The sequence below is a fragment of the Panthera pardus genome, unplaced genomic scaffold, assembly GCF_024362965.1.
Source record: "Panthera pardus isolate Hobbes unplaced genomic scaffold, ASM2436296v1 HiC_scaffold_16, whole genome shotgun sequence".
Classification (NCBI taxonomy): domain Eukaryota; kingdom Metazoa; phylum Chordata; class Mammalia; order Carnivora; family Felidae; genus Panthera; species Panthera pardus.
The window spans coordinates 70,277,160-70,304,471 of NW_026526721.1; the positions used below are offsets into that span (position 1 = coordinate 70,277,160).

The 27,312-nt window shown below is 39.2% G+C and overlaps 1 protein-coding gene across 9 annotated transcripts in view; it reads right to left on the reverse strand.

Annotated features, from left to right (window-relative positions):
* ZNF148 (zinc finger protein 148) overlaps positions 1-26,601 on the reverse strand; it is a 124,876-nt gene extending 98,275 nt beyond the window's left edge. For 2 of the 9 annotated variants that reach the window (XM_019448657.2, XM_019448652.2), the window contains exon 1: positions 26,487-26,601. The gene's annotated coding sequence lies outside the window, so the exon portion shown is untranslated. Of the gene's footprint in view, positions 1-12,105; positions 12,269-25,592; positions 26,068-26,486 lie in introns of those variants that run through there. The other 7 variants (XM_019448656.2, XM_019448653.2, XM_019448655.2 and 4 more) reach the window with 6 other exon arrangements.
* Between the last annotated feature and the right edge of the window lie 711 nt (positions 26,602-27,312).

Here is a 27,312-nt window from a genome sequence, read left to right on the forward strand (position 1 = left end):
AAAATGAAAAATATAAATAGGGCTCAGAACTTCCTAACTAAAAGATAAAATAGAAAGGACTCAAGAAGTCATGATTAAGAAAAGATAATCAACTAAGGCCAATGCAGAGATGCATCGGACACTGGAATTATTTGACAAATTATCTTTTATTTAAAACACAATAATAAAAATGTTTCAGCAATTAAGAATTTTCCCAAAACAAGTGAGAAAATGGAAATGGAAAATCTCAGCAAAGACACAGCATTTATTAAAAAAATAAAAGCAAAAGAAAATTATAGAACTAAAAAATAATAGAAAAATTTTGAACTCACTGCATAAACTCAATACAAACACAGAGATGATAGGGAAGAGAATCCCTGAAGGTCAGTACAGAAAAACAGAACTCACCCAATCTGAACAAGAGAGAAAACAGGAAAAAAAAAAAATTAACAGTCTTGGAGAACTACAGGCCAATAACATAAGATCCAACATTCTTATCACTGGAGTCCCAGAAAGGAGAGGGGCTGAAACAGTATTTGAAGAAACAATGGCTGAATTCAAATGTGGCAAATACAAACTTACAGATCCAAAAAACTGAGCAAACCCAAGACAGAATAAACAAACAAATTTACACCAAGACACATAGTAATTAAATGTTCAAAATTAAAACCAAAGAAGAAACTTTGAAGGCACCAGAAATAACCATATTACTTATAATGGAAAATTTAAATGACCCCAGATTTCTCATCTAAAACCACAGAGGCCAAGAAGTGGGACAGCACTTTTTGAATACTAGAAAAACAAAGAACTGACAACCAAGAATTCTGTATCCAGTGAAACTATTCTTCAGGAATTTTGAGATATCCATTTAACAATTAATCCATTTTAACTGCTGCAACAAAATACTACAAAATGGGTGCCTTATAAACAACAGAAATTTATTTCTCACAGTTCTGGAGGCTAGAAGTCCAAGATCAGGATGTCAATATGGTTTGGTGAGGGCTCACTTCCAGGTAAAAGACTCCTTTCTGTATCCTCACAAGACAGAAATGGCCAAGGGAGCTCTTCTGGCTTCTTTTACAACAGTACCAATCCCATTCATGAGGGCTCCTCCCTCATACCTAATCACCTTCCAAAGGCCCCAACTCCTAATAGGATTTCAACATATGAATTTTAGGGAAATACATTCAGACCACAGCAAGGAACAAAGGGGCCATTTTTAAAAAGCATTCCCAAAAGAAGAAAAACTAAAAGAATGTGTCATAAAGACTGGCTGAAGAAAATGTTTCAAACAACAGGAAGAAAAGAAATATGGGTATACACAACAGATTATCTTTTCCATCATTAGCTTTATAAATCGTACTTGATGACTGAAAGCAAAAATTACGACACTATTTCATACCCAAGACAATTATGTTTAAAAGTTGAGAAGGTAGGGGGCACCTGGGTGGCTCAATCGGTTAAGCACCCAACTTGGGCTCAGGTCAGGATCTCATGGTTTGTGGGCTGGAGCCCAGTGTCAGGCTCTGTGCTGACAACTCAGAGCCCGGAGCCTGCTTCAGAATCTGTCTCCCTCTCTCTGCTTCTCCCCGACTTGAGCACGCACTTCTCTCTCTCTCTCAAAAACAAACATTAAAAAATAATAATAATAAATAAATAAAAGTTGGAAAGGAAAAGGGTAGAACAGAAGGGAAATTTACACACTTCAGTTGAAACTATAAAATGTGGATACTAGTAGACTGTTATAAATCATGTACGCATACTGTAATAACTACAACCACTGCAAAAACTACAGCAAGACAGACTCCAAAACATTATAAATAGACCTTCTACAAATTATAAAAGATGGAATCCTAAAAAATGTTCCAATAATCTGCAGGAGGGCAAGAAAAGAGAAGCAAAAACCAAAGCCAGAGAAAATAAGCAAAAAATAATAAAATAGCAGCTATAAGGACTGACAGATCATTAATTACCTCAAATGCAGATAGTCTAAATAAACCAATCAAAGACAGACTGGCAGAGCAAATTTTTTTAAATGGCCCCATATGTTGCTAACAAGAAATGTGGTACCATACGTTGAAAAGAATGCTAAAGCTATATAGCAATACTTTTTTTTTTTTTTTAGAAAAGCAGAGTGGTTATATTAATAACACATTTAACCAACAGAATTGAATTGATATACAGATGAACCCTGAACAACTCCCTCACACAAAATCCATGTATGACTTCTGACTCCCCAAAAACTTAATTCCTAATAGCCTACTACTGACCAGAAACTTTACAGATAAAAAACAATCCATTAACATACATTTTGTATATTACATTATATACTGTATTCTTAAAGTTAGATAAAAGAAAATGTTACTGAGAAAATAAGGAAAACACATTTACAGTCCTGTACTGTAAAAAATCCAAATATAAGTAGACCAGCACAATTCAAACCCATGTGGTTCGAAGGTCAACTGTATATGAAATACTCCACCCAATGACAGCAGAACACACATTTCTTTTCAAGCACCCATGGAACATTCACCAAGGCAGATCATATCCTGAGCCACAAAACAAACCTCAACAAATTTATAAGAATTAAAATAATAGAGTGCATTCTCTGACCATAATGGACCTAAACTAGAAATCAGTAACAGAAAGACAACAGGATCGCCTGAGGGCTCAGTAGGTTGAGCGTCTGACTTTGGCTCGGGTCATGATCTCAAGGTTAGTGGGTTCGAGCCCTGCGTCAGGCTCTGTGCTAACAGTTCAGAGCCTGCAGCCTGCTTTGGATTCTGTGTCTCCCTCTCTCTCTGCTCCTCCCCCACTCACACGGTCTCTCAAAAATAAAAGATTAAAAAAAAGAAAAAACAAAACCTAGAAACATCAGGAAAAAACAACACAATTCTAAAAAGTGCATGGGTCAAGGTGGAAATTTCAAAAAAAACTTTAAAATACAGACACATAAAAATGAATGAAAATAAAAACACAACATGCCAAAATTTGTGAGATGCAGCCAAAGCAGTAATTAAAAGGATATCTATAGCACTAAATGCTTACAATAGAAATGAAGAAAGATCTCAGGGGTCCCTGGGTGGCTCAGTTGGTTGAGTGTCCGACTCGATTTCAGCTCAGGTCATGATCTCACGACCCTTGTGGAGCTTGCTTGAGGTTATCTTTGTCCCTCTCCCTCTGTCCCTCCCTCTCAAAAAAAAATAAATACATAGTAAAAATAAATAAAAATAAATGAAGATCTCAAATCAAAAACCTAATTGCCTACCACAAGAAACTTAAAAAAAAGGGGCGTCTGGGTGGCTCAGTCGGTTGGGCATCCGACTTCGGCTCAGGTCATGATCTCACGATCTGTGAGTTCGAGCCCCGCGTCGGGCTCTGTGCTGACAGCTCAGAGCCTGGAGCCTGTTTCAGATTCTGTGTCTCCCTCTCTCTCTGCCCCTCCCCTGTTCATGCTCTGTCTCTCTCTGTCTCAAAAATAAACAAACATTAAAAAAAAAAAATTTTTTTTTAAACTAAAAAAAAAAAAAGAAACTTAAAAAAAAAAAAGCAAAATATATATAAACCCAAAGCAAGCAGTAGGAAGGAAACAATATAGAACAGAAATTAATGAAATTGAAAACTGGAAAATAGAAAAAAATCTGTGAAGCAAAAATTTTTTAAGTATTTAATAGGACTAACAAATAAAAAACAGAGAAGACACAAATCACTAATGTAATGATTCAAAAGTGGATATCACTACAGAACTTGCACCAACTAAAATACAGTAAGGAAAATACTACAAAACAACTTTACATTCTTAAATTTATCACTTCGAAGAAATTTCTCAATTTCTCAGAATTACACTACCTAAACTAAACCAAGGTGAAATAATCTAAATAGTTCTATAACAAATGAATTCTTAATTTAAAAGCTCCCAAAAAGAAGACTCCAAGCTCAGCTTCACTGGGAAGTTCTACCAAAAAAATTTAATAAAGAATTAAATTCCAGTTGTTCACAAACTCCTCCCAAAAATAGATGAAGGCACATTTCTTAATTTATTTTATAAGATCAGTATCACTGATACCAAAACAAAATAAAGATGTCACAAGAAAAGAAAATGGCAGGGCGCCTGGGTGGCTCAGTCAGTTGAGCAGCTTTTGATTTTGGCTCAGGTCACTATCTCACGGTTCATGGGATCGAGCCCCATGTAGGGCTCTGCACTGACAGCTTGGGATCCTCTCTTTTCCCTCTCTCTGCCCCTCCCCAACTTGTGCATGTGTGCTCTCTCAAAATAAACATTAAATTTTAAAAAAGAAAATGACAAGCCATTATCTCTGATTATAGACATTAAAATCCTCAACAAATACTAGCAGACCGAATTCACTAACACAGAAAAATGAATATGCACAATAACCAAGTAGATTTATCTCAGAAATGAAAGATTGGTTTAAGATCTGAAAATCAAGTAAATACACCCTACCAACCGAATAGAGGACAAAACCTTTATTTTTTGTAGATCATCTCAGCAGATGCAGAAAAGCATGTGGCAAAATCCAACATCCTTAAATAACAAAAACATTCAAGAAATTAGGCACAGAAGAGAATCTCCTCAACCTGATAAAGGCCATCTACAAAAATTCTAATGTTATCCTTAATGATGAAATACTGAATGCTTTCCCCCTATGACCAGAAACAAGACAAAGAGGTCTACTCTCACTACTTTGATTCGACACCGTACTAGATGTTCTAACAAGGAAAATTAGGCAAGAAAACTAAAAAGCATTCACATTGGAAAGGAAGCAGTAAACTGTACCCCTATTTACAGATGGCATCCGATATACATAAAACCATAAAGAATACACTAAAAAACTACAAGAATAAATAAGTTCAGCAAGGTTGTACAAGAATATACAAAACTCAATGGTATACTAGCAGTGAACAAAATATGAAATTAAGAAAGTAATGTCACTTATAATAGTAACATTACTTTACTTTACTTAGAATAAAGTACTTAGAAAAACTTAACCCAAAGAGGCAAAAGACTTGTAAACTGAAAAACACAAAACACTGATGAAAAAAATTAAAACACAAATAAATAGAAAGACATCCCATGTCCATGGATTATTAAAATGTCCATACTACCCAAAGTGATCTACATCTACAGATACAGTGCAATCCCTACCAAAATCCCAATAGCATTTTTACAGAAGTAGGGGAGAAAAATCCTAAAATTCATATGGAAACACAAAGAACCCCAAATAGACAAAACATCTTAAAGAACAAAGCTGGAGGCCTCACATTTTCTAATTTCAAAACATAATACAAAGCTACAATAACTAAAAAGTAATAGTATTAGCATAAAGACAGACATACAGACCAACAGAAGAAAACAGAGCCCTGAAATAAACCCACATGTTTACAGATGACTGATCTTCAACAAGGGTACCAAGAATACACAATGGGGAAAGGATAGCCTGTTCAACAAATGGTTTTGGGAAAACTGGATATCCACATGCAAAAGGAATGAAATTGGACCCTTATACTATACACAAAAAATCAATTCAAAATGGATTAAAGACTTGAGCATGGGGTCTAAAACTATAAAACTCCTAAAAGAAAATACAAGGGGGAAGAGTTCATGACACTAGTCCTGGCAATGATTTCTTGAATATGACTCAGCAAGTCCACTCCTAGGTATATACCCAAGAGAAGTGAAAACAAATATTCACATAAAAACTTGCACATGAATGTTCATAGCAATTATTAGCTATTATTCATAATAGCTAAAAAGTGGAAGCAACCCAAATGTCAGTCAACTGATGGATTTAAAAAATGTGGTATATCTATACAACAGAATACTATTCAGCAATAAACAGAATGAACTCCTGACACATGCTACATCGTGTAACATTATGCTACATGAAACAAGCAAAATATAAAAGATCACCTATTGTATGATTCCATTAATCTGAAATGTTCAGAATAGATAAATCCATAGACATAGAAAATAAATTAGTTGTTGCCAGGGGCTAGGACAAAGGGGGAAAGACGACTGTTTGTTAATGGACAGAGTTTCTTTTTAGGGCGATGGAAATGTTCTAAAATTGATTATGGTAATGGCTGCACAACTGTTTGAATACACTAAAAACAACTGAATTATATACACTTTCAATGAATAAATTATATGGTACATAAAGTTATATCTCAATAAAGCTGTTTAAAGAAAACTATATGCCTAGAATTTGCTTCAAAAAATATGGAAGATCTAAATTAATGATGAGACATTTGTAGTCATGGATTGAAAATCTCTGTATAATAAAGGAATTCTCCCAAATTTAATTACAGATTTATTCAATTCCTATCAAAATCCCAGCAACACTTTTTGGTATACATCAACAAGATTCTTCTAAAGCATATATGAAAAGGCAAAGAGACTACAAAAGCTAAAACAATCTTGACAAAGTGGAAGGAATCATCTACTTGATCTTAATACTATTATACAGTTACATTAATCAAGACAGTGTGGACTGACAAAAGGGATAGACACCTATATCAATGCAACAAAGAACCCAAAATTAACTAGACTAACACAAATATGCCCAACAGATAATACAATTCAATGGAGGAAAGATAGTCTTTCCAACAAATAGTACTGGAACAACTGGACATCCATCCATACGCAAAAAAAAAAGTCTTGTCCTAGGGGTGCCTGGGTAGCTCAGCCGGTTAAGCATCCGACTTCAGCCCAAGTCATGATCCTGCACTTCATGGGTTCGAGCCCCGCATTCAGCTCTGTGCTGACAGCTCAGAGCCTGCAGCCTGCTTCAGATTCTGTGTCTCCCTCTCATTCTGCCCCTCCCCCGCTTGTGCTGTCTCCCCAAAATAAACATTAAAAAAATTAAAAAAAAAAAAGTCTTGACCTAAACCTCACAACTTTATATAAAAACTAAATGGATCATGAGTTTAACGTAAACATAAAACTACAGAACTATCAGAGACATCCTTCAGGACTAAAGAAAAAGGTTCCTGGATTTGGCACCAAAGTATGATTTGTAAAAGAAACAGACTTCATTAAAACTGAAAACATCTCCCCCTGTGAAAGAACTTGTGAAGAAAATGAAAAGATAAGCCGTGGAGTGAGAAAATGTTTGCAAACAATGTTTCTGATGAATTCTTATCTGGACTATATAAAGAACTCTCAAAACTTAAGAGTAAAAATATACATATATTCAGATTAGAAAATAAGCAAAAGGCATAAACAGCCAATAAATACATATAAAGATGTTCAATATCATTAGTCAATAAGGAAATGCAAATTAAAACTACAATAAAATATCACTATATACCTATTACAACAGCTAAAATAAAAAATAGTAACAAATGTTGCCAAGCATTTAGAACAAGTAGATCTCTCATAAAATGGTACAGTCACTCTGGAAAAACAGTTTGGAATTTTCTTATAAAACTAAACTTGCCCAGGGCGCCTGGGTGGCTCAATCAGTTAAGCATCCGAATTGGATTCAAGGTCATCATCTCGAAGTCCGTGAGTTCCAGCCACTCGTTGGGCTCTGGGCTGACAGCTCAGAGCCTGGAGCCTGCTCCGGATTCTATGTCTTCCTCTCTCCTGCTCACACTCTGTCTCTCTCTCTCTCTCTCTTTCAGAAGTAAACATTAAACAACAACAACAACAACAACTAAACTTGCCCTTGCCATACAACCTAAAAAGCTCACTCTTGGGCATTTATCTCAGACAACTGTACACAAATTGCTATACATGAATTTTTATAACCACTTTTTTTTTTTAATTTTTTTTAATGTTTACTTATTTTTGACAGAGAGAGACAGAACATGAGCAGGGGAGAGGCAGAGAGAGAGGGAGACACAGAATCCGAAGAAGGCTCCAGGCTCTGAGCTGTCAGCACAGAGCCCAACATGGGGCTCAAACTCACAAACTGTGAGATCATGACCTGAGCTGAATTCAGACATTTAACTGACTGAGCCACCCAGGCGCCCCTCATAACACTTTATATCTTAATAGCAAAATACTGAATATACCCAAAGTTCAACACATGAATTTTGATTCAAAAAAGTATGTTATTAATACATTATTCTTAAGATGACAAAACTACAGGGATGGAAAATAAGATTGCCAAGAGACAGGGAGGGGTTTTGAGGTGGAATGCAAATACAAAGGCCTAGCAAGAGGGGTTTTCTTTGTGATGATGGAACAGCTCTGTATCTTCACTGTGGTAGTAGTTATACGAACTTACTATGTATGGGAGAAAATTGCAAAGAACCATACACACACACAGACACACACACACACACACACACACACACACACACACAAATGAATTCAGGTTTAAAAAAAAATGGTGCAGGGGCGCATGAGTGGCTCAGTCGGTTGAGTGTCCCACTTCGGCTCAGGTCATGATCTCGCTGTTCGTGAGTCCGAACCCCGTGTCGGGCTCTGTGCTGACAGCTCAGAGCCTGGAGCCTGCTTCAGATGCTGTCTCCCTCTCTCTCTGCCCCTCCCCCGCTCATGCTCTCTCTGTCAAAAATAAACATACATTAAAAAAAAAATTTTTTTTTAATGGTGCAAAGTAAGTATTTCCGGCAGTTCAGTTAAGAATAATGAACCAATGTCAATTTCCTGGTTTTGATGTTACTAGAGCTTTATACGATTTATCACCACTGGGAAAAGCTGGGCAAAGGATATACAGGACTCTGTACTAATTTTGCAACTTCCTGTGAGTCTATAATTATTTCAAAATAAAGTTTCTTTAAAAATAATATGAAAGGGGAGAAATGAGGTAGAGGTATAGATGAAACAAGAATAGCCATTAATTGCTAACTATTGAAGCTAGGTCATAGGTATATGGAGGTTCATTGTACAATTCAATTTTTTACCCATTTAAATTTTTCCAAAATAAAAAGTTAATGAAATTATAAGAAGACCATATATCAAAATATTAACAGCAGCTTTTCCAGTTGAGCTTTTTGCTAATATGCACTGTAAATTTCTTCTATAAATTTTTTACTTAAACCATTTAAAGAAATCTTTGCTCATACGATCCTTTGTCTTCATTTGTTTTACTCATTTACAAAAAAGTACACCATCGAAAAAAATTTTTTTAAGTTTATTTATTTATTTACTTTGAGAGAGTGGGGGGAGAGGGGGCAGAGAGAGAGGGAGAGAGAAAGTGAATCCCAGGCAGGCTCCCCTGTCAGTGCAGAGCCCCACACAGAGCTCAGCTCGAAATCACAAACCATGAGATCATGACCTGAGGGCAGTCAGACACTTAACCGACTGAGCCACCCAGGCACCCCTCTACTGAAAAAAAAATTTAAACATAAAAAGAACCCCATTGATACTTCTTCCTCCGACAATAATACACTGCTTAATTTGAAAATACTTCATCTTAGGCGCCTGGGTGAGCTCGTGCCCCGCATTGAGTGAGCCCCACTTCTCTCTCTCTGCGCCCCCCACCTCTGTGCCCCTCACTCACTTGTGCCCTCTCTCAAAAAAATTTTTTTTCATCTAAATACTCAATTTATATTTCACCCAATTACAGTTCACCTGAAAGTTCCAATATCTTTTTCTAAAATTAAACCAAAAGGATCTTGCTAGAATCAATTTACAACTAGCACAGTAATTCACCATTATGGTGATCTTCACACAATTCTGCAAAACAGATGTCTAAGTTCAAGACACCCACAGATGTCTGAACAACTCCAATTGGGTTTGCATTTGCAATGTTGCCTAAAGTATCATAATTAACTTTAAATATGTTTTTGTTTTAAAAGTATATGTGGTCTTTTTCAATTTTTCAAACACTTTTTTAAAAAGCACATGCTGAAAAGTTTACAACCATTACAAACCATGCTGATGAATTCAACAAACACATGTGAATCTGAAAAAGCTATCAATAATTCACTAAATACTGAGATTCTCACAATGCAATTATTTCTTAATTCAATTATTTAAATGTCTTTGTATATCAAGCAAAAATTATCAATACTGTTTCCCTCAGTAATAATCAAAATTAATTTTAATTAAGTAAATTAAATTATAATACAAAGAAGAGACCTGAACTCTGTTCTCTGTGAGAACTTGGAAGTCACAATCCCTCTGAAACTCCATTATCTACATACAAAAAGCCTTAATAAACTTGTTAATTTTGCAGCTCCAAAATCACATGTATTGATGACCTAAAGTATACTTCATAACCTTTGACCCATGATCATTCTCATGACAACTCTGGAAAAAGATTCCTAACAATATGGTACAGACATGTCAATTACATTATAAATAACTTTTATGATATTTAATTTGGGAGAATGTTATTTTCAATATATGAGGTCAAGGGTTCTCAACATCAACACTACTGACATTTTGCATTGGATAACTCTTTGTTGTAGGGCTATCATGTGCACTGTAGGATGTTTAGCATCTACCCACTAGATACCAACAGAATCCCCCAGCATGGCAACCAAAAATGTCTCCAGACATTGCCAAAATCACTTCTGGTGGAGAATTACTGCATTACATTAATAAATGTCCAGGGTTTTTTGGAGATGGGAGGAAGAAAGAATGTTTTTGTGATTTAAAGGCATAAGACAGGTTAGGAATGAACAAAATAAAAAAGTTCAATTGCAACTCATATACTATGAAAAGAAATGGTACTCTTTCAAAAAAAAAAAAAAGGAAAAAAAAACAGAAAATGTACTCTTTTCTGTGAGGCCTACTGAAACACATGTTAATAACCAAATATTGTTATGTATAGCTAATGTAATAATAGTAGTGAGAATAAGAGTATATAAAGCTGAGGAGGAGAAAATCCACAAGTATCCCCATCTGTACCTTTTCAAGTATCTTCAATAATAAGAGCCAAGTTTTTAAGTCAGAGATTAATGAAGTTAACATAATGCCTATTCTCCCCAGCATTTGTGAGAAGGCTAAACATTCTCAAGTTACCTGCTATTCTCTAACCAGGGAGAATATCCACATGAAAAACACAACTACCCAAAGTTAATTACAATAAGCATCGATCTATTTTAATCAAGTGTAAGTGTGCTACAAATGCCATGAAAAGTAACACTGAAGAATATCCTAAAGTTCCTTATATATTCAAAGAAAGACCAAAGGCATGTGGAGAAACTTCGTTTAAATGTTACAACAGAAAATATAAATGTTCACTCATTCACTTTTTGGCCCTTTAAAACTCACTACAAAATCAACTCAGCCATATTTTCCACCAAACAGAAAAATACCCAGTTTCCTTAGTCTATTCTTGGATAGGTCACCAGACTGGGAATAAGAGACCCAGAGTCTATTCCCAGTTGCAAAACAGACTGGTAATCTCAAGCAAATTATTCACTCAGGTTAAGGTTCTACGTCCGTATCATGCTGACAATACTGAAAATCTGCCCAGAAACAAGCACCGTGAAACCCAGGACTTCCTCCTGCACCCAAAGGACAACTGCAAACGTATTTTTAGATATATTAAATCTAAAAATCTGAATAGGATTTTATTTATAGCAACATTTAACATAGTTGAAATTTCAAAATGTGTGGTGCCTTTACCATTGCCCCTTATAAAAATAAGAAATGCTCTTTTTTTAGATCACACCATGCCCAATTTTGCAAAACTCTACGAACTACACAATCATAATTATGTAAAACAAAACAAAAAGCTGTTTTTAATTCAAGCTCTTGGGAAGGGCTTTAACTTTTGCATTTCCTAACTTTATCTAGCTTTTAGTCTTGTACGCAGAGTTTTTTCCTGGCACTGTAAAAAGTGCTTCACAAAGTCTGGAGAGCAAAAGTTTACCCCATAGCCTCATTACGGAGAGGCCTTAGCACGGTTCTTACCACTAAACATGCAGGTTTTACTAGCGCAACCAATATACATATCCCGGCGTACATTTCTGTTCTTGATATCGAGTAAAAAACTATTCGTCTAGCAGACCAAATTACCCATCTGACCTTACGGCACACCGTAAGACGGTAAACACAACCCAGTCCAACAGAAAATTTGAAAAAAGCAGGAGAGAAACGGGGGGGGGGGGGGGGCTGTCAATTAGCATTCGGCGGTCCCCACTGACAGGCAGACACTTGTTGGCCGCCAAGAAGCCACTCACAAAGTTCGCCATCTCGCTGCGCCGCGGGCCCCGACCCGGAAGACGGGCGTATGGGAGGCCCCGCCGCCCGCCGAGGCACCCCGGCAGGCAAAGCCCCGGCTTCTCGGCTCCTCCGCCGCCTCCCTGCACACGGGCGCACTCACGCACGCGCGCGCACACTCACACGTACACACACAACAAAAGGAAGCCTTGCGAGCCGCGTGCGGAGGTCCGCTGGGGGCGCTCCAGAAAGCTCCTCCTCCCGGCCCCCACCGCACAGCCCGCGCGGCCTGCTCACTTACTGAAGCGCCCTGGGAGAGGCCCGGTAGTGCGGAGCGCCGCGCCGCGCCGCGCCGGTGGCCCTCCCGGCTGTGCTCTGCCGTGGCGGCTCTTGGGCCCAGCACGGCGCAGCCCCTCGCCTCCGCTGCGTCCGCCCCCCGGCCGAGCGCAGACAAAACCCTGCCAGTGCGGGGGTCGGATCCGGGCCTGGGTTCCCGACTGCCCCGGCTTCTCAAGAAAGGTAACTCTTCCGCCTAACTGTCCCCACCCCTACAGACGGAGGGACGTTTAAGCCCCCTACGTTACCGAACCACTATTCAAAAGTAGTATCCAACAAAGCACTCCTCACGATGAGAAATCTTTCAGTAACCTCTTCCTTAACCCCTCCACGTACTCTGTTTCTCCACACCTTTACTCGTTGCAGTTGTCCCTTGCCTTCCTGTTTTTAACCTAAGAGCTATATTCCCCTCAAAAAATAACCTCCCCTAAACCATCTCTCCAATTTTACTCTTGAATTTACTTTTCTAATATCAAGCTTCCTCATAAATTACATCTCCCACTTACCTATTCAAAACCTCTCCACAGCTAACTTACAATTTTGATCAGCTCCCACCAAATCAACTCACCTTTCTCAAAACTGCATTTTGTGTTCCCTCATTTCCTCCAAACTAACACTCTCCAACTTAACACACAAATTTGCCCCAAATTGCCCTCAAATTTTGTGAACCTATTCCAGAATGGCCACCACAGTCACTAAAAAATTCATTTCCCAAGCACACCCCCAATAATTTGACAATGATCTTTCCAAATATTCTCTACTGATTCACTGGAATCACTCATAACTCAAGACTACCATGCCCATTTCCCTAAAGACTCTAATTATAGAGCCTATTCAAATTAACACCGTATGTGTCATTAAATGTGTACATGTTGACAAACACACATATATGGGACCCTGCAAAACATCAAGTATGTATTTCATTCTAGCCATTATAAATGGGCTTTTCTCAAATTTACAAGGAAAACTCCTTAAGCCAACCAAGATTTTCAGGTATCCAACCCCTATCTTGTAAAGTCACTTATCTGTTAAATTAATATAATTACCATTAAACATTCTCTGTTTCCACTACAGTAATGCCCAACACCTTCCTTAAGATGTCCACCATCAATCAGTCTAACCCACACCACCCACTTGCCAAGGCCTAGCTATGTCTGAGGTATGTCCTGGAAACAACTCTAGACCAAATCAGGCAGCTTACAGCAGAAAAGTGAGATGGGCAAAATGACCTCCCTGAACCCTGTTAGGCCTTTTTAAAGCTCTGGGTCTCCACAGGTCCTTCATTATTAAGTTTGGTGACTGACTAAATGTAGAAGGGAGGGTGGGAAACGTAATGAATGACCTGGGGCTGCATTCTGGAAGTAATCCTGAAGCAAAGCTGCACCTGGGTCAAACACCAATAATGCCTATTTTATGTCTTGTCATATTCTTCTCACTGCCACTAAATATGCTCTCTCTGAAACATGGAGTAACATCAAAAACCCTGCTCTAGGGGCACCTGGGTGGCTTAGTCGGTTGAGCGTCCGACTTCGGCTCAGGTCACAATCTCGCAGTCCGTGAGTTCGAGCCCCGCGTCGGGCTCTGTGCTGACTGCTCAGAGCCTGGAGCCTGTTTCACATTCTGTGTCTCCCTCTCTCTCTGACCCTCCCCCATTCATGCTCTGTCTCTCTCTGTCTCAAAAATAAATAAACGTTAAAAAAAAATAAAAAAAAAAAAAACCCTGCTCTAAACAGGGAAGATCAGAAAGTATTCTTTGTTCAGAGGATGACCATGTGAATTAATCATGTAAGGAATGTAATGCAAATACAAAGGGTCTGAAGGATACCAGCACTGGACTGGTAATAGTTTAAAATATCAGCTTCCAGGACCACAGCAAGGCACTGAGAGAGAATCTCAAAAACCACAGTCAGGTAAGCACCTGAGAGTCAAGCCTTTGATAATACAAAGGAAAAATTGACAGACAATAAAGACTGACAAAAATGAATGCAACTGCAGAACTGGACAAGCAAAAGTTTGAGAGCAAAGCCAAAGCATTAGAGGCCTGGTCTACGTCTTAAGTATCACCAATGGAAGATGATGAAGGTTTCAAGCACTGAGATTAAAAACAAACAAACAAAAAAAAAAAAATCAAAAGGGGAACCTGGTGGTTCATTCAGTTAAGCATCCAACTCCTGATTTCTCAGCTCAGGTCATGATTTGTGGGACTGAACCCTGTGTCAGGCTCTGCTCGCACAGCCCGAAGCCTGCTTGGGATTCTCTCTCTCTTTCCCTCTCTGCCCGCCACCTGTTGGCACGCTCACTCTCTCAAAAATAAATAAAATCTTAAAATAAATAATAAATAAATAAATAAATAAGTAGTAATGTTAAACTATATTTTGGTTTTGGAGTTGGCAATATAGCTCCTTTAGACATCTTCAATAAATAATAAATAACTACAAACAAGACAGGGTATGTATTTAGAACTATATTTCTGGGGCTCATCTCTATATAGATATTTTCTCATCTATATAGAAAACAAAGCAGCCACCCTAAGAACAATAAGAAATTTGGAGATAAAAGTCACTATAAACAAAACAACAACAGCAACAACAACAACAACAAAACTATAGAGGCCATTTTAGACGGCTTAGGATGTCTCCTTCCTAATATCCACCCATTCTTTCTACTTTTTACCTGAACCACTCTATCTATACAAATTATCACCACACAGTTTCTGCAAACAAAGACTGATACGGTTTTGAGGAACTCAAGTAGAGTTCAAAAGATCTCAATACCTCTATTATTATGCTATTTTTAAAAATACTCGCGCATATGCACTATTATCTTTATAAGATCATGGGTGGCAAGGACTGTCCTTATATGCACAAAGAAAGAACAGGCTCCTGGCATTATTTCCTAGGTAGAGTTATGTTTTCCCCCTATTTTCTCTGCTGCAACAGACTTACTCTCCTTTTCATCTTATTCAGATTCAGGCCAAGCCCAATCTCCTCATTCATTTCTGTTCTACCCATTTACTAGCTTCTATCAGTTTATCCATGTTCTACTGTCAACAAACTACCCTGTGTCTTTTGCCTTTCATATTAGTATACCTCCACCTTACCTTTTTTTCCCTTGCACATGAAAGGCTACGATTTTGCAAGTATAATTTATTTCTAAAGAAATTTAAAGAACTGGTGAATGTAACAAATCTATTTATCTCCATCCCCACACCACAAGTCAGATATTATCATCTCTTGCCTGGATTGTTGTGACCACCTCTGCATCTTATCTCAAGCTTGGCTTTTTCTGAACAACCTGCTTCTCTCCTGACTTAACTATCCACTCTTCTACTCCTTCAGCTTGCTAAAAGACCAACTGCTTCTTGCTCCCAAGGGCCACTCCTATCACTAAAATATCTCTTTGCAGTTTACACTACTTACTTAAACCATTCCACTTGCAACGTCTACCAAGCTCCAGAATACACTCCCATCTTCCTTCCCCAAAGACCAATTCTACTTTGTCCCACATTCAGCAATTATTCTCAGTAACTTCAACAATGATGCTGAAGTACTTTCTACACCCTGACCTTCCTCAACTCCTAAAACCTTCAGCTGCACTTCAGCCACTCACACATATATAATGAAAATAGGTCATCAACTGGAAGTGCTGTACCACAAGGATTGTAAATTCAGAGACCTCCCTTTTTTTTTTTTTAAACCACGACTTTATTTTATACTTCTACACCTGCTCTTTACGTCCCTTTGGCTTCACTTGTCTCCCCACACAACTGAAATCTGTCCATCAGCCATTTAATACTGCCCTCTCTAGAACATCATGACCTTCTATTATATTCACCATGCACCTCCCTAATGACAGACAATCTTCACCATCTGTTTTCTTCACACCCACACACTGGGTGTTAAGTACCACCAGAAAGCTATGAAATCTTCCACAACTGATTTATTCTAAATACAACTCTCTATGTCATTGACTAATTCCAAGTCATTTTCATATTTAAGTCTATAATCCCATCAAATACTCAATAACTTCCATAAAATTCCCTCAAATCACACCTTCTCCACCTGTAATGAAATCCTCTTTACAGCTTCTAAAATGCTGTATCTTCATCCATCTGCTACTTCTTGCCTCCAGTTTTGGAAAAAGAGCTGTTCCTCCTTCTTAAAATAAACTTCTTAATACAATTCCTACATTCAATGTTTCCATATTCTCCCAACCTACTCAGTCCTTTACCCTCATGCACTCTGGTCTCTGAACTGCTCTCCTGAAGACCAAAATAAAAACAATTCCATGTACCAAATCATATGACCCCCCACCCAAGTCCTTATCCTCTCTTTGGCAATGACACTTGAACTACCTCCTCTGGGTTATGTCACTGTACAGCAGGATTCTACTGTGGTCTCTCCAGTTGCTGCTTCTATCTCCAATGACCACTAGTCCTCTTCTCAGCCCAAATAGTGGGTATTTTCTCCAGTTCTATCCTGGAGCTTTCTACCATTCTCTCTCCACTCCCTTCAGGATCTCATCCCTTAATACTGCTTCTACATTTTCATTCCTCATATGGATATCTTCCCCCAGCTCCCAAAAATAATCTTTAAACCATCACCCTCTGCTACAATCTAATTTATTCCTTAGGAACTGGAATATATAATGATTTTTTTAACTAGACTCTTCAATTACTGCTTCAATTAACACCTCAATTATCAGTACAAAAATTTCATGCCATTAGCACCCTACCAAATCCAGAATTAGCAGCTTCAATTATCAACTCTAGGTACATATTCCCAAATCTCTATTGGACCTCCTCAGCTGAATCCAGTATTTCTAACTCTAGCTAAATAATTCCCCTTGCATAATTCCATTTGGTGCTTCACACACTGGCCATGTATCTTAAAATGAAAGTAATTATTCTTCCCCACCAAAACAGTTCTGTTAACTGATCCAATAATTTTTGTTAATGGCACTACCATTCTCAGTTACCCAAGAAAAGCCCCAAAGTTTCCCTTTTCTTTTTCTTTTCCTCCAGTTTCCCAAACGCCCATTTGCCGTCAAACCCTTCAATTCTTTCTTTCAAGTATTTCTTCTGTATATCTCTTTTCTTTGATTACCACTAACACCATCACAACTTAGACTCTCAACACTTCACACTTTTGTCAGAGCCTTCTGACTTTGTCTCCTAATCACTAGGTTCTCTCTTCATTGCAAAAACAAAACAAAAACAGGTCACCATATTTTTATTCTTAAATCACCTCATTTCCCCAGTCAAAAATCATCAATGGTTCCCCCACTGCATACTGAGTCAAATTAAAAGTCCTTAGACTTCCAGGGGTGACTGGGTGGCTCAGTCAGTTGGGCATCCAGCTCTTGATTTCGGCTCAGGTCATGATCCCAGGGTCGTGGGATCAAGCCCTGTGTAGGACTTTGCGCTGACAGTGTGAAGCCTGATTGGAATTCTCTCTCCCTCTCTCTGCCCCTCCCCTGCTTGTGCTCACTCTTCTCAAAATATATAAACTCTAAAAAAAAAGTCCTTAGATTTCCAAAAAAATAGAAACTAGCCAACAGTCCAACAATCATGAAATGAATAAATACACTGTGATATGTTCATAATGGAATCCCACAGACCAATGAAAAAGAATAAACTACTGCTATACGCATCATGGATGAATCTCACAGACATATGTTAAGCATGAGAAACCAGACACGGATGTATGATTCCACTAATAAGAAATTCCAAAACAAACTACTCTGTTACAATAAAGATCAGAATAGTACAGCTGACCCCTGAACAACACAGAGGCTGGGGAATCCAACCTCCCTCTCACCCCATGGTCAAAAATCTGGGTATAACTTTTGACTCCCAAAAACTTAACTACCAGTAGCCTACTGTTGACCAGAAGCCTTACTAATAGCACACTGTAGATTAACACATATTTTGTAGATTAGATGTAATATATACTGCATTTTTATAATAAAGTAAGCTAAAGAAAAGGTTATTAAGAAAATCATAAAAACACAGTACTGTACCATAATTATCAAAAAAATTCCACTTATAAGTGGATCTGCACAGTTCAAACCCATGTTGTTCAAGGGTCACTGTAGTTACTTTTGGTTGAGGAGACATCAACTTGGAGTGACAAATGAAGGAGTCTTCTGGAGTGTTGGAAATGTCTACCTACAAAAATTCATTGACCTGTAACCTTAAGATTTGAGCACTTTATCTTTTTAAAAAACCTGTTTAGTCTAGATTTTTAGATGTTTCTTCTACTTTACAGCCTTATTTCCCTCCATTCATAAGATGATCCCTAGCTAATCTAGACCATGAACCCCTAAGCACATCCAGAACTTTTCTGTTACTCGTATCACACTCTCTCTTCTTGGAATACCAATCCTCACTATCTTGCCTACTATAACCATATTTATACTTCAAGGCCTAATTTGCACACCAACTCCTCCACAAAGTCAAATCAGCCACAGTACTTCTGTCATAGACAGTCATAGACAGACAGGGACATTTCTATCCCTGGTCAAACTCCTGAAGAAAATGAACTCCATCATATATAAACATGGGTCCTTCACATTGCCTACCACAGAATCTTGAACACAGTAAGTATACAAAAATATTCCCTGAAGAAATTCTGGCAGTCCTTCAAAAGCACCCTTCAATCTCACCCCTCTTTCTCAAACCTATCCACCATGACTGTCTCTACTTGGAATTCAAATTCCCCAATTTACATATTTAATCATTAAACAAATAATTGAGGACCCACTATATGCAAGAAACTGTAACTACCTATTCTAATGTACCCCCAGTGAACTACCCCAACATGTGTTCGTTTCAGCTGTTGCCTTTTGAATCTTACCACAGCTCTAAATTCCCAGTCATCCTCCCCTCCTCTCACCATCCAATCACATCCTACCCCCTCATTTCTAATCCTGCTATCAAACTAATTCAAGCCCTTCTTAAGTTTCTCCAGTGGCCTCATAACTGAGTTTCTCTCCCCCAATCTTACTCTACCATCACATTGCCACCAATCTATCCTGCCAAGTATAGCTATCAGCAGGTTAAGGTATTAATATACAGTCTTTGCTTCCATTCTCTACTCAGAAAAGTTCAGAAGCTATACATTAATGATACATTAACATACTTTAATCCTATGCTAATATATTTTCATCCTCAAATCTTCACCACAACCCTTGCCAAAAGGTGTTAAGAATTAAAAATTTCTTGATGGGAAAACGGAGTCTCAGAAAGGAAGTAATTCTCTCCATAATCATAGCACAGGTAAACAGAAGGTCCAAGACTAAAACCTAGCTTCTGTTTTGCTTCCTCAGCACAACACTACATCATGTCAAATACAAACTATTTAGCTTAGCTTTCAAGGCCATCCATTTTCTACTCAACCCCACTGACTCTTCCTACCTTTTATCATATTATGCCCTATTCATGAACTCCGTGTTCCAAACTAGAAGCTGTGATCAACTATTTAGTCACAAAATTAGTTTATGAGTGACAGACATCTTTTTTTCTTAGCCAAACAGAATAGAATGGAAAACACACGAGTGCATCCAACATGTAAAGGTTATGGTTATTGAAGCTTTTTGTTTTATACATACACACAAACATTCACACATGCATATATCAGGTGAGGATGTGACATGTATTTCTTACTGTGGGTCAGTTAAAAAAAAAATTAAAAACTCACTATTCCCCACATATCCATGGCTTCTCAACTCCGAGTCTTTGCTTTTGCTAATACCTCAGACTGGAATGCTCTCTTTCCATTCATTTCTAACAGCCAGAATCCTATCCATCCCTTCAAAAACTAACTAAAATGCCGCTTGCATGCCATTAAGGGTAGTCCCAGATTTTCCCCCAAATATTTTTTCTTACCTTTTAACTTCAGTAACATTTGGTTTTTCTTATGATACATTGGTCATGATGTAGTTATTTGTGCATAAGTTCAGCTCCACTACTAGAATATAAATCCCAAAGGATTTATTCCTGACTCCTCTAACAATGCTTTTGCATGTAACAAATGTTCATTATCTGTTGACTAAAGAGAATGCACCCCACCACTTGCTGAAACCTCAGTTATAAATCCACATCATAAATAATTTCTGCTACATTCTAAACTTGTTTACTCTTATCCTTCAAATTGTCTTACAATCTTCCTCCCCAAAATAACCATTTCGAGTAATCCTCTACACCTTCAATCTTCTCTTGCTGTCCTCTAAACACAACCTATCATATATCAATTATGTTTTCCTTCTTTCAGAATCATACTTTCTGTAGGATAACCTTTCCTTCTCCATCTGGTTGTCTTCCACTTTATTCCTAGTTCTCTAGCATTCATAATAATAGACCTTATGATCTTTAAACAGATTCTTTCATTTTCTCTTCAGCTAGACCTCCTCAATTATTTCAATTCATTTACAGTGTACATATTTCTGTCAGCCCCCATAAAATCCTTTGTAGAAAAAGGGCAGGTAGGGGTGCCTGGGTGGCTCAGTCTGTTAAACATCCAGCTTCAGCACAGGTCATGATTTTACGGTTCATGAGTTTGAACCCTGCATTGGGCTCACTGCCATCAGCAGAAAGACCACTTTGGATCCTCTGTCCCCAACTCTCTCTCAAAAATAAGTAAACATAAAAAAAAGAAAAAGAGAGTGAGAGAGAAAGAAAGAAAAAGAAAAAAGGCACGTAATGAATTGAAACAAACAGAAATAGATCATTTAGATCTTCTAAATTATCTGATACTTTCTCATTCATTCATTTATTCAACAAGCATGTGTCTACTAGACATATGCCCTCAATTCTGTCTATTCTATTCTGTAATTCAGAAAGCAGCTTTGAGAAAAGCATGCAGGAAAATGCCAGGATAGCAGAGCCAAGTTGACTCATGCTCTTCACTCACAGAGACCAAGTAATTTGTGGGGTACAGGCTCATAAAAGGAAAAACTAAAAGTTACACTAGACATAGATGGAAACAGATTCCCCCCTCCCCGTTGTTCCAGGGAGCTCAAAATCTACCCAGCAAAGAATTTGAAAAGGAACAAACCAGTAGGAGTAGCTAAAATGAAATAGGCAGAAAGCATTAAGACAAAAATAGATTCAGACTCTAGGTTCATTCTAGGGCTCCAAGAGAAATCTGGAGCAATTTAGTTCCTCTCCTGAGATCCCTAAGGAATCCTTTCAAATATCTAGCTAAAGTATGGTACACTTAAATCCTTTCCCCAAACCTTAGCCAATATTCATTTCTCCATTCCCTGAACTCCTACAGCATTCACTATCCATAAAACTCATTTGCGAGCTTAATCATAAACCATCTTGTTCCCAGTAATGAAAGTGTTTATTAACAAATTTAGCCAGAATTTATTTACATATTAAAATCAATGAGGTCCTCTTTAAAGTAGTTACCTTGGGAGGCTACCACTTACTCATTTATTCACTCCATCCATCCAACCAGTTCATGCACTTAGCTAACATCTAGTGTTCAACTACCTCCAAGTGAAGTTATCACCACTCTTCAAAGTATTTTTGACTTCCTCACTGGGAGTATTTTCCAAAGTAACTCAGTTAATAAGTCAACCACAAAAATCATTCCTATATCTGTGACTAACCGAATTTAAACCAAAACTATTCTTTATTCACTCTCTTTGTTATCAACATACCTTCAGCATTTCTAAAAATCAAATCTTTCAAACTAAAAAGGTTTGTCACCAATAAGGTTATTCAGAATAACATTATGCCTCATATTGTTTGTAACTGTGCCCTTCTAAAGGGATTATGAACTCTGAGGATAGGGACCATGTTTAACCCACCTTTAAAAGCTCCATCCCCCCAGAGCACACAATAGGTACTTAATAATTAGATAAATTGTATAGAATGTGCTAGAGGCTCAGAAGGGAATTCAGAAAAGGTGATCCAAAAAAGTTCTGAACTCTACTACTGAAAACGACTACCAAAATACAAAAATTCTCACCTGGAGGTATACGTTTTTTTGTTTTTGTTTTTGTTTTTAAGAGAGAGAATCTTAAGTAGGCTCCACGCTCAGGGCTCAATCCCATGACCCTGGGATCATGACCTAAACCGAAAATCAAGAGTTGGATGCTCAAACGACTGAGCCACCCAGGTACCCCTGGAGGTATACTGCTGATACTTGTTTTAAAAAATCAACTTTCTGAAATCTTACACTATTACTAAATTACTTCACAACTGTCCTTCTCCCCGTAAATGAATATAAATACTATAAATTCCTTGAGGCAAGAAATTGCACCTAACACTTTTTTATTACCATACCAAAATGAATTAAATCAGATTCTTAAAACAGCTAAAAAATCTCTAGTCATTTAGATCTGAAGTAAGAAAATAGAAATTAAATCAGCCACCAACTCCAGATTTAAAATTTATTCAGATTAAACTAGCCTCAGATTAGAACAGAAACTTTGGTCCACCCCTTCAATGTTTTTGCAGGATTGTTCTAGTCACATTCTAATCCATTCTGTCTTCTTCCCTTAAATCTAAAGGCTTCACCAATCAGATATCCGTTTTATCCCTCACTCTCTAAACACACAATTTAGTCTACAATACTCCCATGGTGTTCAGCAATTTCACACAGTCCCACTATTATCACGACAGTGAACACTACTTTCTATCAGTCGTTCAACAGGTTATTTACTAAGCACTTAAACTGTTCTGAGTTTCCCCAAAGATTAAGATCTAGCCACCCTCTGCAAAACAAAGAGAGAATAATTCCCATAAGCAAACACAAGATTTAGCAGTATATAATCTACATGTGAATGCTTTCCTACTCAAAGATTCTCAAGAGGTAATGTTACTTAAACAAGACTTCCGAAAAGGGGAGCAAGTTCTTTCTATTCTTTCCATATCCATCATACTAACTTGGTGATGTTAAGCCCCGTATACAAATTTCAAAAACCCAATATTTTATTAATCTATCCTAATATATAAGCAGCATACTTTTTCCCACCATATTTCCACCATATTAGTGACTTAAATATGCATATTTCCTTGTAACTGCCACAAATCTATCTCACCACTATAATTTTAAATCCCCTTCACATCCACTATATCCAAATGTCCTCAGAATTCTTTACCCTTTCTTCAGCCTCCCACAAAATTACCACCACCTCCATCATACCCTGACCTTCATCCTCTTCCCCCTGCGATCACACTTCCCCATCCCTCTCTCTCTCCACAAAAAAAGAAACACATTATCCACACCGATTCACTCCTTCCTAAAAACTCTTATAAGAATTGCCATAGAAGCCTGGAAAGAACAATAAGGAGTCATTTAATCCATTCCCAGAGTCCTCACTCTAAACTCTCCAGAAGACTGTCAAAGAACACTGCACAGTTGACCTGATAACTAATTCCAAGATGAATAACTATCATTGCCAAGCAACTCTTCCTCATCACTAACCAGCAACCCTTTTGCTGCAAAGATGTCTCTTACAACCTAGTTTTTCTTACAGATCCATCCATCAAACTTCCCTTTACCTTCTCACCCAGTCTATTTCCAGTATAATTTTAAATGCTTTCTATTTAAGCATATTATTTAAAGATATACAGTTAATAAAAAAGCTAAAATAATAACTATCAAAGGTTTGAAAGGAGGAGAAAGGGGATAATATCAGCGACACGAATCCTTTTCATTCACAGAGGTCTTTCAACTCCTTCATAATGTCATTTTAATCAATCAAGAAATTACAGTACATGTATATTACTTGGAGACCTGAAGAAGAGCATGATACGAAGTACAAAAATTAATGCTTACAAGTAGTAGCCTCTGGAAAGTGGGATTGTGATGGACAGGTGAGACGAGGGCTCACCCTTGTGAGCTTTTCATTATAAGCTCTCTCAGGACAATTTTACTTTTTAATTATGTACATGTATAATTCCATACAATTTAAAAGGGGGAAAAATAATGATGACATACTATATTTAAGTCCATTAAAGTTACAAAAATTAAAAGAAATGATAATATACAGTGCAGGTGAGGGGAAAGAAAACAGACCCTCTCATTCTGTGATGACAATAAAAATGGGTACATCCTACGATGTAATATACTGAAGCCCTTGAAAAAAGTAAATTTAAATATACTGACATAAAAAGTTTTCCAAATTTAAAAAAAGTAATCCTGGCTTATTTCCATTAAAAAATTTTTTTTAATAAAAGCCCCTCTCATCTCTAATGCTAAATTCTCATCCTCCTTAGATATATTTGCTAAACGAATAAAAGACTGAATTTTCCCATCCCTCTCCCAAACTTCTTCCCCATCAATCCCTCCACCCTCTACTTCCATAAAAAGATATTTCATACTACCCTCTCTTCATCTGAATTAATATTACAATGTTATGTGTACAGTCTTTCTTAACAATAAAAAGTGAATAATTTTCAGGCAAATCTTAAGAGTACGGTTCTAGCCTAGATTTCCCTCTTGGAAATCCAGTCTGGTGGGAGCTAGAGAAATCCAATAGGCCTTGGTTCATTTCCTGATATGAAAATGCTAATATTCCCTCTAATTTGGCTCTAGAATCATCTAGTCTCTTCAGGTTCCCCTAAACCTCAACCCAACCAGTCCTGACCTCCTTGCAACCTAAGACCAAAACAGATATTCTAGATCCTCCATTCTGCAGGCCCATACTTTGCAGACTGATGCATTTTCTTCAATACCACAATGCCTCGGTGAGAGTATACATTCAGGAACCATGAATAGCAAAAAGTCTCCCACCAGCTCCAGAGTTATGGAACCAATCCAGTCAGGCTAATTTGAGCTCCAAATGGAATCTCCAAAGAAAGGCCACTGTGCATGGACTCCCCCCACCCACCATTAATTATAACCCTGGGGTGAATAATATGGCATCAGTTCTCCTGGACCAGATAAGCTGGGCAGTGAAGAAGAAAACCGCCAAGTCCAGTAATTTCCATTCCGGCATTAGTGTTCACCCTGACTCTAGTAAATGACAGTACTTTAAATTTGCTAAAATCTAAACTCACGGCCTAGGGAATCCCTGGAGGCCAGGCGTTTTTTTTACCGTCTGTTTCAGAGATTCTAATATTCACTGGTGCAGGTTTAAAAGGTCTCAGATCAAACTACAGGCTAAGGTCTAATTCTCAGTGACCCCCAACCACTGCGGGACCCACACTTACCAGATGTCATCTACAGAAGAGCCCAAACAGGTTCAGAACTAGGCCATCCCGGCCCATCTGGAATAACTCTTTAGTCCTTGGGCCAACATTTATTAATTCTACTACATCTGTCTATTCTATCATGCATTCTCTTCATAGTGTCTAGTATTTAGCACTTCCTCTGGCTTCGAACGCTATCCTTTCTATTCGCGGAAACTCCTTGTATCCGTTCTTTCCTTTCCTTAGAAACGCTTCAGTTCTTTCCATAACGAAATACCTAATGTATCTGCACAATGAACACCCTCCGGACTCCTGGATACTCCTCCACGGGCACCCTCTGCATTCCTCCACCTATCCGGCATCTTTCCCTCCGGCCGCTCTCCCTGAACACACTCCCACTATGTTTCCCGCAAGGATTCCCTTTTCTCCAACCCCTGCCCTTCCCTTCCCTTCCCTTCTCCCAAAGAACACTCCGGCAGCAACACTGACTGAGGCCTGCGGTGCATAAAGCACTGCACCAGGCACGACGGACAGAGACCTGGTGTCTCTCTAGCCTTTTCACACCCACACCCAGCACCCTCCGGCCTCCCCCTGCAAAACCTCCCACCTCCTTCCCTACCTCTGACACCCGCCTCAGGCCTCGGAGGCCGCCTTCTCGCCTCCGCCACCCCCGTCATTATCCTTTCTCAACCCCCCAACCCACCATCCGCGCCCTGCTTCCTCCCGTCCCCCAGCCAGCTCCTGCGCTTCGCTCGGCCTCGGCCGCTCCCCAGGCCACCCCAAGCCTCGCCACGGCTCACTCCCCCCCCCCCTCCGGGGTCAGGCCGTTACCGCCGCGCGCTACCCCCCGCGCGCCGTCGCTTCCCCCTCCCCCACCCTCCCCAGGGCCCGGGCCTGCCAGGCCCAGCGCTTTACCGCGGGCGGGCGCCGAGTCGCGCGGTCACCGACTGCAGGCGGCGGCAGCTCCAACCCTCCTAGAGGCCTTGAGAGAAGGGGAAGGGGGGAGGGGAGAGAACTTTTGCTGTGGCAGCTTCAGCAACAGCTCCCACCCCTGCGCCTTTCTCCTCTTCCTCCCCCTCCTCCTCCTCCTCTTCCTCCTTCTCTTCCTCCTCCCAGAGCAGTCGAGACGCAGACATGCCGCGGCAAGAGCGCCGCCGCGGTCGCCGCCACTGCCGGCGCGGTGGATTGTGGGAAGCCCCGCACACGGGAAGCGCTCCGCGGCGCCCTCCCTTCCTGGCCCGGGGACCAGGTTGGGACGACCCAGCGTGGCTCCGATTCCGGCGCCTGCGTGTCACTGGCCCAGCGTGGCCGGGGAAGCTGGCCCCAATCCTCAGGTTTCCCGAGCTGGGCCCGGATGAAAGCAATTCGAGAAATGTCGGCACTGAGGAAATCTCTTTGATAGGGAGTCAGCCTTCATCCATAATCCGTGCCTAGCGCCCTAAGAGGAGAGGGCTCGGGGGTCGGGTGCGTTTCAGGCCCTAGGAAAAGGAAGGGGCGGGACCTAGGTGAAGGACCTACTGACCAAAATGCCTTGGCTTTTTCATTTCTCCTCTCTTACCTGCCCTCTCTCCCGCTGCCTCCAGTCGTTGGCCTTCACCACCCCAAATGCCACCGTTTCCGGAAACGGCGCTCCAGATCCCTTGAAACCAACAAACCCTGTTAGCGTCTGCAAACTGAGAAGCAGAGTGCGAGTCTAAAGAAAGATCTGGAGATCCTGGACCCTGTTGCGCAAGGTCTTACA